Below are 15025 nucleotides of genomic sequence, written 5' to 3'. Positions count from 1 at the left end.
ATGACAGGGACATAACACGTGTGTGAATAGCAGCACAATATTAACAAGCATAAGGGAAGGTTATTGACATGAAAAAATACTAACAAAATTCTTCAAATATAAAAACTCTATTCCATTTATTAGATATTCATATAAAAAACATATACATTACATACTTAATTGTTACTTAAAAAATAATCACAGAGACCAAAAACTTAATTTATACAGTTATCATAAAAATTATAATCACAAATGTTTAAAAACATTAACAAGTGGCAAACAATACTTTCTCGACGCGCGTTTCGGCGTTACTGCAAACGCCTTCTTCAGGAGACACAAAATATATTATTCAAAATCTCCGCACAATGGCTGGAAAGGGAATCATGTTCTCTCTAGTAATGCAAACTCTAACGATGAAGGGAGCGTGCCATTAAATGAATGTGAATATAGAAACTATGATTATCATCAAATCGCCACGGCTGCATTACTCAGATCAAAGGGAGCTGTATTCCCTGGTTCTCGAGTGAGGATCACCGAGAACAGCTTTCTTTAATTGCAGACCCGAGTCGCCTCTATTTAACTCGCTGTCATATCTGTAGCAAATTTCGTATTAAAGAAAATGAAAGAGCTGCAAGCGGACGGTAACGCGGCGCTGCAAATGATGGCTGCTGGCGTCCCGCGGCCGTTAGGAATAATCCAGCTTCTTTAATTGCAGACCCGAGTAACCTCTATTCAACTCGCTGTCGTATCTGTGGCAAGTTTCGTGTTAAAGAAGATGAAACGAGCTGCAAGCGGAGGGTAACGCGGCGCTGCAAATGATGGCTGCTGGCTGCTGGCGTCCCGCGGCCGTTAGGAATAATATTATTCCTAACGGCCGCAGGATGCCAGCATTCATCTTGCAGCTCGTTTCATCTAGGCACATTTTCATGTGTGTGGAAAAAAATCTAGATGTCTCACACCCTGCAGATGACCAACTCTGTACATGATGAAATGGATGTCAGTGATTCCTATATGACTACTAGAATAGGCCGTATCCACTCAGTGTTGGCACACAGTGGTAACATCATAATCCTGAACTCCTAACATGTCAAATTTATGTAAACTGCCATCCACAGCCTAGTGTAACAGGTGTACCATGGATAACAGGAGAATGGAAATTGTCATGCACTTTGAATGTCAAATGCTTTAAACATGTCATCATGTAGCAGACAGCATCAATAATATTTGCCCTTTCCATTGCAGAGGATGATACCTTACCGCCTGCTCAGCACCCTGTCCCAGACATCACCAATGATGGTGATGATGATGAAAACCAACCTACCATTGACCACAACACCCTCCTAGAGCTCCTAGATTCCATAGGAACATCATCTATGGACCTAGGGAGGGTCAGCATTGTTGTGGTGTTTCCACATACCCAGCCAAACAACCAACAGGCACCACCAAAGCTACACCCCTGGACTCCAAAGACCCACAGGTCACCTTTCAACGGATTGCGATAGGAGTCGAGTGGGAGTTGACAGATTAGGGGTGGGAGGGATTGGAGATGTCTTGACGAAAGTGTGACAACAGATGGACCCCTCCCGGACCCTGAATTTATACCGTACACATTAATTTAGTGTTCTTAAAGTGTGTCCATAAGTATACCAACACCACCTAGCACCAGAGACATTTTTAGTTTGCACTACACCTCTTCACACAAGTACACCCCACTAGCTCTGCTGTAATCAGGTATTGTAGCACAACCAGGGGGCATTCGGCCACCCGGTTGGGACCCCAATGATAAAGCATGACACCAACTAGGTTGGTGTGTGAGAGGTCTTTTGAGAAAACCTAATTGTTCATTGGCACTGTTTATCACAACAGTGCGTCTTGATAACTCTCTTTTCAGTGGGTTTATCCACATTGTTTTGTCCTATATCCACACCATAGATAGATAAATATCTTTATTGTTTGATTAATTAAAATCTTACAATAAAACATTTGTACAATAATCCAATATATACACTTTAAATAGCAAAAAATCCTTAAAATTCTATACATCTTTTAAAAGAAATGTTTACGATAAAATTCATGCATTAAGACTTTAAGAAGAAAGTATAATCATTATTAGTATCCTATTTCTTGCTGTTCTCATTTTTTCCATACTTTTAATAAATATTTTGTCAAAGCAGAATTCATGAGTATATCATCTGAAGAAAAACATCGAATCAATGCCTGTCTGCATGTCCTTATCCCTCTTTCGTTAAATAGTTTCTTTAGTATAGTTACTTTTTCCTTTTTCAATTCAGGACAGAGACACAATAGATGGATAATGTTTTCCTCCCCAGATTTACACAGCCTACATAGTGTGTCCTTTTCAAGTTTTTTCCAAGGTGGTGCCTGGGATATACCTGGCAGTACGCCAAATCGTGCTTTCATCAAAATGTGTTTGTTTTTCAGCGACCATGCCATGACCAGATATTGCTGTACCATCTTTTTTGAGAAGACATTATGATGGGCCATGCATGTTTTCTTTTAGCGAAGGTGGCTTTGTCACTTATCAACGATAAGTGATCTGCTATTTTATTAATAACTTTCTTAAATGATTCCTAACCTCAAATTCTTCCACAGCCGCATCCAGATATTTCCAGACAGATGACTTGCTATTTCCTTTAGTTTCTTTCCACAGTAACTGGACATTAAATTGTCTTGGTCGTTTTTTATTCTGTTCCAGACTTTATTTGCATGACCCTTTCGTACATACAACTGATTGTTAAGACCAAATTCCAGCCTAACTTAAGCTTGCGATGCATTATTAGGCAGATGAAAAAGAGATTTGAAGGTTTTTGAAGTAGCATTGTTGATAATAACTGCACCTTTTCCATTTAAGGCCTCACTACTGTATGTTAGAGAGGGTAGCAATTTAGTATATATCACCTTTAGGAAGGGGCGGTAAGTTAGGTCGCTAATTGATTTTTGGATAGTCCTAAATGCAGCTGTCAAAGCATTTGCTGTCCTATAGATATTGAGTTTTTGAGGGATAAAATTTCCGTTATCATTGAATATGACACCCAAATATTATTATTATTATTATTATTATTATTGCATTTATTGAGCGCACAGCTACCCAGAGGTTTCCCGGCGCTTGCCTTGGGAACCCGTCCTGGCTTTTCCCTGTGAGATAGCCCCTACAGGGCATCCCCAAGGTGAAAGCCAGGCCTCCCGCCGCAGGGGGGCCGTTGTGGAGATTAAGCAAGCTTAATGCCCAGAGTTGCAGAGTGAGAACCCATGATTAGAGCAGGCACCGAAGCGAGAATTATCGAGTCTGTGGACATTTGAGCTCAAGACCCTGCCGTGTCGGGAATTGAACCCTGGTCCGGGGTCTGACCTCAGCTTTCGGGTCTGCTTGCTCTACACCGTAAGCCTCACTTATCTATAGGTTTCCACATGTTCTAATTGTTGCTTTCCCATAAACCATTTGGATTTGTATTTCCGTCTTGAGTTTTTTGTAATCACCATAACTTTGGATTTTGTTTTATTTATTAACATCCTATTTTCTTTTGAATACTCAAATATGCGCGCTATTAAACATTGTAAGCCCACTTTTGTATTGCTTTAAAGAACAACATCATCTGCATATAGTAGATTTGATATGTGTTTATCTGCAAGTTTAAGTTAATGAGCGTTTATATCATTCAAGGCCTCCGTCAGATCTGCTAAGAACAGGTTTAATAGTAAAGGGGACAAAACGGACCCTTGCTTTAAACCACCTGTTGTCGGTATTTCGTTAGTAAGTGACCGACCATCCCCGATACGCACTCTGACCCAAGTGTATGTATGTAGGAGACGAATCAGCTGTAATAATAGGGGTGGGATCCCTTGATTTCGTAACTTTTCCCACAATCGCTCTCTATCCACACAGTCGAAAGCTGATTTGAAATCAACAAAGCATAAGTACAAAGGATGGTTTTTTGAACTTGCTTTGTCCATGAATACCGATAGTAAGTAAGTAAGTAAGTAAATGTTTATTTGTATATGATTAATTAAAATTTTTACAAAATTGAAAAATGTCCATAGTTGTTGTTAGTTAAACGTAACAAAAAAATAGGATGCATAAAATTACAGTGTTATTAACAGTTTTATGGTTACCATCAAAGGATTTAAAAAAAGTTAATCTAGCATGGGTAAGTCTCTTATTAGGTCAAAGAACTTCACAACTTTACAGTTCAATTTAGTGTCGCTAGTTGAAAAGCCCAGTATGGCTGCCTGTCTACAGGTCCAAACGGCATGAAGGTAAAAAAAAGGACGTAAGAGATTGAACCTCAAGTCCTTTATGCTAGGGAAGATGCAAATCACATGAATTATGTCCTCCTTGCCGGTTTTGCACATGCAACACTGTTGTGAAGGGCTATTTCTCTCCCAAGGTGGAAGATGTGGAAGTATGGGAATTACCCCAAGTCGTAATTTTAGGAATTTTTCTTTAACATACTGAAGTACGCTTGTGGCCGCAGTTTTTCATAGGCACCCACCGTTAGCCATCCATGTGCTCTGTTTGCTAGGTCTTTCTTGTCTTCTATCGCTGAGATGATACTAGCTGATTTTTTAGCTACTTTTTTAAAGGACAAGAGATCGATTGATGTTTCCCAGGTATCAATCAGGCCTAGAACTTTGAGTGATTCATATAAGTAGGCTCTCGGCGCGAAGTTGCGGTGCCGAAGTAGTTCTTCCCATAGGTTTGCACATAAAGATCCAGCATCTGCATTGCAAATTTTATGCCAGCTTGTTGCATATACGCTCCGCCTCTCTAGAGTTTGTTTCAGGATACCGAATTCTAATCGAATCTGAGCCGGGGAAACGTATTTGGGAAGATTGAAAATAGCCCTGTATGAATTGGCAATGAGTGTGTCCAGTAACGACGCATCCTTACCGTGGTGTGATTCACTTCCGTAAGTGAGAGTCGGTTTTAATTTGGCACTTAATAGTTCGAGAAGAGGTTTAAGTGTCAGGTCAGGTAGTTTGACCTTCAATGATTTTAGAGCCAGATAAGTCATTGTAGCCTTCCCTCGCAAAGATTTAAATTGCGCCCTCGAGGTGTAATTTGTGTCCAGGATTACTCCCAGGTACTTATATGTGATGACCTGGTCAAGCTTTTCGCCATTCAAGTACCAGCAAGGGTTCTTTTTTTTCTTATAATTCACAGCCATCACCTTTGATTTATTGAAGTTTATTTGTAGTGCATTTTTTACTGAAAAGGCATTGGTTATGTTCAAAAGATGTTGGAGGCCCATTGGAGTCCGACTTATCAACAACAGGTCATCCGCATATAACAGGTTTGAGAGGATGATTTTCCCTAGTTTCGGTGCATTGTTGGAGCATTTGTCTAGTTGCCCAGGTAGGTCGGCTAAAAAAAGATTGAATAGGATCGGTGCAAGTAAACATCCCTGTTTCAATCCTTTTGTTGCCTCCACGTCTAGAAGAGCAATAAGGCGGTAGTTGTTTGGAAGCCTCTTGCTACCTTGTTTGTGTATCGTGCTGATGATTGAACCGTGCCAGGACTCAGGAAGGGTCTGTGTGAGTCTGATACTGTTAAACACTGGTGCTAAAGATACGCTCCAAAATTCGGCATCTGATTTGTAGAGCATAGGTGGTAAGCCGTTCGGCCCAGGAGCTCCGGTTGGTCGCCCCCTTGATATTTGTCGTTGGATGTCTGATGGGCGAATTGGCTTGGGCCCTAACTCAAGTGCTTTTGTTAAGTTTTTATCCATTTTTGGTTTATCAATTTTTGGTGTATTCATGGCAGTGTATTCCCCCATTTCAAGGGGGTTTGTGGGGGTGTAATGGTTGAGGTTTGCTTTTTTGTTATGCTTTGTGGTTGTTAAGGAAGGTTTATTTGTAGTAGCTTTGTCTATGGTCCCATCGTTGTTGAAGTGCGCCAGTAGGTATTTCGACCATACTTCTTCAGTTATGTGCGAGTTCTGACCAGGGAGGTCAGGATTCTGTATTCTTTTAACCATTTGCCAGGATCTGGAGCTGTTCTTCTGCTTCCCCTCGTGCACTAGTTTCACCCATAGATCTTCGTTCCTTCGCTGCTGGTAGCCCCATTTTGTCCGTTTCAATATTGTTTTAGCTTCCCGTAGGGCAGTTTGCAAGCTATGATTTGTAGGATCCTTTCGCAACTGTCTCAGTAATTGATTTACTAATCTTTTTTGTAATTTCATTTCTGGACATGAGTGAATCCCACGAAGGGGCAACTGTTGATGATGTAACTTGGTGGGAACCTTTTTTACCATTTGCTCCCTAATGGTTTTGATGAAACTGTCCCAGACGCCCGATCCCATGGATGCATAGATGGTGGCTTGGGAGAAGAGGGATTTCGCAATGGAGCTAATTGAATCGATGTTCTCGGCGGTACAGCGAAGCCGCCTTAAATTTGGGGCAATATCTGTGTCAAGGCCTATGAAGGTTTCGAGACCGATAGGGCTAAGCTGTTAGTAGGTGTTCCAAGGCCTTCAATAAAACCTGTTTGGTTAGGCAGAAGAATGTGATTATCCTTGGTCCAGTCAGATAAGCTTGACAACAGAATCCCTGCAAACAGTTTTGCCCCCGTATACTGCAGTGTTATTAGACAGTAGTTCTCAGGCAGGGCCCAATTTCCCTTTTTGAAGATGGGGGATATTAAGCACCCTCTCCAGGATTCAGGTATTACCCCTATCCAAACTACTTAATTGAAAACCTTGGTTAGATGTTCTGCCCATATAACTGGATCCTCCATATATAGGGCAACATGTATACCATTTGGGCCTGGTGCCCCATCTTTTTGTTTTTTTATTAGTTTGAACACTTGTTCTTGTGTTATTTCAAGTTCATTGTCCTGTTCTGGGTTTGCTTTTTCCTTCCTTTTATGGTTGTTCTCGCTTTTAGTTATGCTGCAATCCGGATTCAAGTGGTGTACCAGAAAATTCACCCATTCAGTCTCAGTTAATACTGATGCTACTACAGTTTTATCCGGTCTTATTAGGCTGTTTATCATTTTCCAGAACTCCCTTGAATTTGCTTGGTTACAAGCATAAAAGATTTTTGTCCAAAGATCATTCTTAGATTTGGTTTTTTCATTCCAAATTAGTTTCCTCAGATTTTGATTTAACGCTTTTATGTTGGCTATTGTTTCTTTTTTGTTTGGAAACTTAGTCAGCTCATTCCTGAGTTTATTTCAAATCTGTTTCATTTTCCGTAAAGTATATGTGAAGTTGATTTTTGTTTCCTTTTTTTCTGTCCTCGTTACATATTTATTCTTAGCTTCAGTTGGGGGGTCATGTTGATTAACTAATTTGGATATAAAGCTTACCCAATAATCAAGTACAGATGTAGAGTTTTTTTCTTGAAAGCATTCGATAACCAGTTTTTGTACTAGTTCACTGGTGTGTTCTTTGTTATTTGGTTTCCAAATTAGTTTCCTATAGTTGATGGTTCCAACCTGACCTTGCATTGACAAATACAGTTGGTGTTTTGTTTTAGTAAGTGTTGTAGTAATTATTTGCTGGCTGTGATCGCTCTCAGAGAGCTTTCTTAAATGATACGAGGTAAAGTTATTAAAGATGTTCAGTGATACCATTGTGTAATCAATTAGTGATTTTGCATTTTGAGTATAAAATGACCATGCTGGAGGTGAATCCGTCAGGATTCTACCATTTAGTATTCGTAATCCCAAAGCTTCCATGTCTTTCACAAAATTTAGACCTGTTTTATTTTGCCTGGACTTAATTGTTGTTTCCATTGATTGTGCAGGAATAAGCCATTGTTGGTCCTGTGACTGTGTGATGTCATCTCTTGTAAAAGGTAGGAACAGATTTAAATTATAGTCTCCTGAGACTATAAAGTCCACAAAGGGATCATCAACCATTTGTTCCAGTAGGTAACTGCTAGGAGTAACCCACATAGTCTTCATTGAATTAAGTGTAGGGGGAATATATATATTAACCAGCTTTAAGGATTTTTCATTATCATGCGTTTTGTATATTTACATTACCGTTTGAACATTTCAATTGTTCGTAACCAGTTGCTTATGGTCATCTTTTAGATCAATTGATATAAATATTGCTAAGCCGCCACAAGGGCGACCGTGTTTGTTTTGCTTAGTCGCAGGTTCAAAGTAATGAAAGGGTCCATTGCCCATGTCTCTTGCAGTAATATGATCGGATAGGACTTAAATACTCAGGTTATGTTATCTAGCTTTTTACCTAAACCATTTACGTTCCATGAACAGATTGTTATTGTTTCACTGTCAATACTTTGGTTTTTATATGTGCTTTGTTGGTTATTTTGTCAATTGGTTGTCATTCCCATTTAAGGCCATTGTTATCCATTTCTCATTTATCCCTCTATACTTCTCTATCTTTTTGTCGACCGATGGATTTATGTCATCTATATCTGTTTTTCCTAACTGATTTTTTAGTACAGAGAAGGTTGGGACACCCTTTTTTTCCTTTTCACATGTTAGCGTTTTTTCTGCTTTTATCAGTGGCGTGGGGTATTTCTTTGGCGCAACTTTGCTAATCATTATTCCCCAACTATGAAAAATTTCTTGTTCCTTCATAATTTGTTCCACTGCAGATGGAGATGTTACAGTTAACATTGTTAATGGTAGTGCACCTTCGTGATTTTGTAAGAAACCAACGCATTCGATGTCGTTAGTTTACACATTAGCTAATGATGGAATGGATTTGAGAAAGGCAAAGAAGATTGCCTCTATTCAACATGTCTTGCTGCCCTCGGGACTCATATACTGGTTTAAAAATTAGTTGTTCCGTCCTTTGAACTGGCGGTTCCCTTTCGGTGCAGTTTTCCGATTCTTGCTGGACTTTATTTATAACTAGTTTGTTCTTACCACATCTTACTATAACTAGATGGTCCCGTTTTATTGTATGGCTTTTGTCCTCTATTTGATTTATTACTTCTGTTTGTTTCCCAGGTTTGTGGTTAACTTTATTATTCGGTTGAACCCAACTTGAAAAAGCATGATGGCTTGGTAGTTGTATTGAGTACAAATTTGGATTTGGGACTATGTTAACATCACCTTGAGATTATCTTTGCGCTGCGATGCAACTATTTATTTGTTCTGCATCCATTTTCACGACCGAATCTTTAATTTTTTCTGAGTTTAGCGAACTCATTATTTGCTCCCACCTTTTTTTGTGTTCCTCTTTGGGTGACCTCCCTAGCTCTTTTTACCACACAGCCGTTTCCCTGTTTATCATGAATGTTCTCCTCTGTTGGGATATTTTTCCACACCTCAGAAGGTTCATCAAGGGAAAGTTCTACGGTATCAGTTAAGGTTACTTCGCCTATTTTGGTGTTCCTTTTTGGAACTTTTTGAGAGTTCAATTGGTTACCTGGCTTTGTAAAGATATCAAAATACTGAGTATTTGTTGTGGTAATTTATATCGGCTGGTCCCTACCTATATCGACTTTTTGTTTTCCAGATTTTTCCTCCGAGTGGAGTGTTTCCTAATCAAACGTATTAAGTGCCATTTCCATTTGAGAGTGTGACTTTATTAGATGCTCCGCCTTAGCTTTGTTTCTTGCTTTGCGTAGTTTTTTCCTATGTCTTTTTGTCATTGTGAATGATGTCAAGTCCACTTCTTTAACGGCTTGTTCATCGTATGGCTCTCCTACAAGTTGATCACATGGTTCACCACCAATTGGTTTGTTGTTCTCCTGTTGCTTGTTCGGCAATATTAGAGGGCATGATCGATCCTTAACATCTAATTCGCTTTGCGTGGTTAAATCCTCCATCTTTGCAAGCTTACTTTCCACTGTTAAACACATACCTTCCTTATCTGTTAGTTTCTTATTTTAATTAAATTGGAGGCTTGCCTTGACATCTTCCAATATAGCGTTAATAACTTCGGGTATTGATGTTAGTTTATTAATTATTAGTGCACAAGAACATTCCAGATAGGTGGTTGATGTATCTGTTTGAGCTCTAGTTATCAGACTGTTTAGCTCAGCTAGTTTCTGATCTATTCCTGCCACCACATTTGCCATTGTTCCAAGTATTTTGATTTGAATATCAATTTTATTTGACTGAAATGACAATGCTTCAAGAGTAAGTGATGATGTTTGGTAAAAACTATCTCAAATAGACCCCAGATCCTGATTTTCTATGGTTTTAGTGTTTTTGTCCCACTGAAGTTCCTGCTTGGTGCTAGAAGATATTTTTTGATAATTCCTATTGTTACTATCAGGTTGTGCTGATTCCAATTTTTTACTTATAGCAGTTCCTAGAACTTGTGTTATTTCTTCACTTGATATTATTGTTTTGTGTTGACTAACTTGTTGACTGGGTAATAGTTTGGGTCAATAATTTCTCTGTATGTTCTGATCTATACATTATGTTTCCAAGTTTATAACTTTATCATTTTCTAAATACATTATTGTCTCTGACGGGGAGAGGCGTGTTCTTTTTTTCTAAGTTGGCTTTCCTGGATAGATTCATCTAAATTTTCACTTTTATCTCCTGCTATCTTCTGATTATCAGATGTCAGGACCCTACTTTGGACAGTATTTTTTCTTATTTCAACTTTGACCTCTATAGGTAACCAAGATAATATTATTATAATTCCAGGTTTCACAATCATTTCTTCAAGTGACATCTCACCATAGGCAGAAATTATCATGTTCATCTACATACAGGCCACATATAAGTATATTATTGTGTCTGTACCATGGATTGGTGAACAGGTTTACTATGTCTGTAAAGTTGTATACCTTGGACATCATTCAATGCTGCAGTGCAAATGTGTTATGTCTTGACAGCACGTTACTTGTGTCACAATATTTTGAGATAGATGGGACAAAAATACCTTTTGAGGATACATTCCTTCCTATACAGATAACCCAGTAAGCTTGAAATGTAATACTGGATGCATGAAATGTACACTACATCAGACAAGGGCACGGATACAATTATACATTTTGTATAAAACATACCAAGTTTTCTACATGTGCATATGACATACATACTCTAGAAACCCCACCATTCAGGCAGACTTGATCTACAATTACCACATACAGTAGCATTGTCAGACACTTTGGAAATTACACACCTCACACACAACTTTTATCTTGTAAGTTCAGGATAGTTAACTGTCGCGTTCTAATCTAGGACCCTGATCGATACTGTGACCTTATGCCCCTATACAGCCATAAATCCATTTATTCCCTATATTGGCATAACCGTTCATGTGCAATATTCATAAACTCGTCTCTGGCCTCACACGAACAGAGCCACATTTCAGAATCACTTTCTCTGCCACTTCCTTTGCAACCAATTAGTGCAATGACATAGCAGAAGTTACTATCTAAGATTCCTAGATTAACACTCCGAGTTCTTCAACAAGATAAAAACTCAGCAACCTGGAAATCCCCGCTTGCTATGTTTTGATTAGTAATAGAACTCTAATGAGCACTGATAGACGAACACTTCCTAGTTACATCTTTTTTGACATCTTATGTCCAAAAACTTACGTCAAACAAGGCACCTTTCAGGTATAAATATTACCAACGTTGCCTTAAGCAAACGCTGTCTCGCTGCTGCTGAAGTTGCTGTTATGCTGATGATACCATAGCTGCTATTGCTACTGCTATCGCTGCTAACTAGCGAACGATGGTGTGGTGAACTTAGGAGCTGAACAGCCGTCCCCCTGCAAAGAGCCCAGCAGATGCAAGCTGCCCGCGGACGCTGCTCCTCCTCCTCCTCGACGCGCTGAGAGAGACGCTGTCTTTTCTCCTGCAGAGAAATCCAGCTCCGGCGTTTCTAGTCTACCCTTGCGGGTGACTTGGATATCGACCCCCTGAAGGAGATACCAGACCTCCATCATTCTATTCCAGAGGTATGGTGTTGACTAAACCCTTAGAGAGAATTCTTGAAGCAAACCTTGGCAAAACCAACTTAACTTAAAGCTACTTACTTACTCCCCTCCCAAGTATTAGGCTTAGGTCAGGTACACTGGGGTAGGCGTATTTAGAAGCACCAGTTGAGTATTTTAGACTAATGTATATATGAATGTATATATGTTTTATTCATTTTAAACCATTATATGGCTAAGAAACCATATCAATGCTTTTACAGTATTATTTCGCAATACTCATCTTACTGTACGTACTTTTTATAATAACAAGTCTTGCAATTGTGGCAATTCATTTCTCTTGTACGAGAAGAAAGACTGTTCAATAAATGTTACCCTTTATTGAAAACGCCCGTCTCTCTATTCTCTACATATTGTGAAAGTAATCTGCACAACAACTGACTGAGTAAAATAACTGTCTATTGTACACACGACCCTAGAGATTGACTCTTGATCTGAGGAGCAAAGTTGTCATGTTGCACGGTTGTTGGAAAACTGAATCCCTTCTTGTCTGTACCAGGGAAGCTGATCACTTCCTATTCAGTCAAGAAAGTTTCCAGTGACCTCTGAGCTAGTTGGTAACAAACCCAATTAAGTTTAGCATAGTCAGTGGAGGCCTGGAAGATCCGCACTTCTACGCCGATACTACTGTTTTTGTTATTCCAATGCGCAGGGCCTATTGGGAAAATAGGAACTACACTACATGGCGCCCAAACGTTTGGTAAGGCGATAAACTAACGCAAGACGTTAGAGTAACTCAGTCGTGCATTTTTCACACAGACCCCTTTCTCCCGTAAATACTCCAATAGACGTCTGGAGTGGGTGAAAGGTTAAAATCCGCCCGAACTCAGTAGGAAGAGATTCCTATGTAAAGCTCTGGTTTATTCAACCTTGAAGGATACAGTGTTCCAAAATATTGTGCACCTAATCTTTGTCTCCTCTGCAAAAACCTTTCTGACAATAAAATGTTACACAGTGAAGAAGAAAGGGAAGCAGCTAGACTGGCAACCCTACTAATAGAGGAAGACACGAGTCTCCTACATACTGAACCGGGTGCAATAATCATCCCGGTACATTTAAGAAAATCTATAACGTTAAAACTTATAGAAAACGGACTGACACCACAAGGTGGTACAGTAATTTTCGTGATAGAGGCACACGAATATCGGCAGACAGAGGTATTCTATTCATGGATAAACTTTCCAGCGGCAAACGCTAGAACAAAAGAGTTTCACTATTACAAAATAGAGAAACCACCGGATGAGTACGCTCCTTTCGAGGAGACTGAAATCCCACTAAAATTTCAAGAGCACCTGCTCTGGTTTAATGGCGCCCTAAAACATAATGATCATATTACCAGGCTCGGTCCACTAGGTAGACCAGGAGCAACGTGGCCGGTTCTAGCCAGCTACACACCACATCCGGACATTGCAAAAATGTCAAAAGAAGAGCTGTTAGTACAGCTAAAAACACTTTTAAAAATACATAGGCAATTAGTCCAATATGTAATGCGGACTGCTACAGTCCAAGCAGCTGTTAATGTACCACAGCTGACCCCTCATCAGGGGAACACTAATAAAATTACACCACAGAACATACAGTCATGTCTTGGTAAAACACCCATAAAACGGGAACAAATTCCTTTCTGGTTAGCACAGAAAATCACTCAAATAGAGGCAGTATTTCCGGATACTACCCCTATCGAGAAATACAGAATCTTGACAATCTGCCTTCCTATGGGAATCGCACCACACGTGGAGGACTGTGACACTTGGGGTACAGTCTTTGCTTCCATTTACACAAAAACACATGGTGTTCCGTCTATGGCGGTAATACCAGATGTACTAAGACAGATTCAAAATGAATACGGTCCAGAACCTGCTTTAACTCTTGTTATGAAATTACTGAAAGACTTCAAGCAGGTCTCGGCTATATTATTAGCCAATATAAAGGGAGAAGCAGCATCTGTGGCGATCCGCCAGAAGTTGAAGGAAACAGATATAACAGATCAGCCAGTTGAGCTTGCCAGAATCATAGAGAAATGCTATGAAGAATTAGGTAGAGACAGCTTGGGTGGGAAACCAGTAAAGCCCCAACTGCTCGAAAATCCTGAAAAATTATTATTAAAAATAATTCAAACACTCCTAAAAAGAGTTGGGATGGAAATAAACAATCCACTCCCAAGGAAAAAGTTTTCCAGTCCAGAGGAAGGTCTCCTCGACTGAGGGAAAGAACTCCGACTCGAGAACACCAGTCTCCCCAGAGGGAGCCCTCTGAGAAAAGATATAACCTTAGAAATAGGGATAATTTGAAAAAACCTGATAGATATCAAAGTATAGATACACGTCCCTCTCGATCTTTTTCGCAGAAATCGGAAAGAAGAGGACGGTCAGACCCAGGAGAGCACACCAAGTCCAAAGACAAGGAACCTGCTCTGAGTAAAAAATCTCAATTTCCAAAAAAGAAGGTAGCCAGTATTAGAGTAATCAACCATGCCGAGAATACTGAGGACACAGTTGAAAAACGGGGAGTGGGCACAGACAATGTTAGACAGTGCAGCAGAAATCAGTATAGCCCGCAAGATCTTGATGAGTCATCTGGAGACAGTGGACACGAATGAATACATTCAGGTTGAAACTGCCGACACCAGACGTAGCGAGCCCCATAAGATATACGAAATAACATTGCCTATAGAGGGTGATAAGACTAGGAAAATTAAGGGTCTATTTGGGATAAACTCTCAAAAGGCTATGATATTCTGTTAGCTGAAAAAGATTGGCCCCCAGAGTTTGTCAGGGAGTGCCCTCGTGGCGAAGAAATGATTATGCCTGCCTTCTCGAATCACATTCCGATTCACAAAAAATATACTTATGCAAGGAAATGGGCAGTAGCCCAGGCATCGGCATTATATAAGAATCATGTAGGATGGGATGAGGACTCACCTCCTCACAAAATCCAATTAAAAAGTGAACCAACTGCCCAATGGCAGTATCCCATTAAGCAAGAAGCTAAAAAACAAGTCGGGGAGATCTTAGATCAACTTGAATACCCGGGGGTGATTGAAACATGCACCTCTCAAATGAACAATCCTTTGTTTCCTGTCTCCAAGCCAGACAATTCGTATCGTCTAGTTTTTGACTACAGACACCTTAATGCAT

The sequence above is a fragment of the Lissotriton vulgaris genome, chromosome 6 (genome assembly GCF_964263255.1).
Source record: "Lissotriton vulgaris chromosome 6, aLisVul1.2, whole genome shotgun sequence".
NCBI classification, from domain to species: Eukaryota; Metazoa; Chordata; class Amphibia; order Caudata; family Salamandridae; genus Lissotriton; species Lissotriton vulgaris.
Note: the sequence above shows the minus strand (reverse complement) of the source record.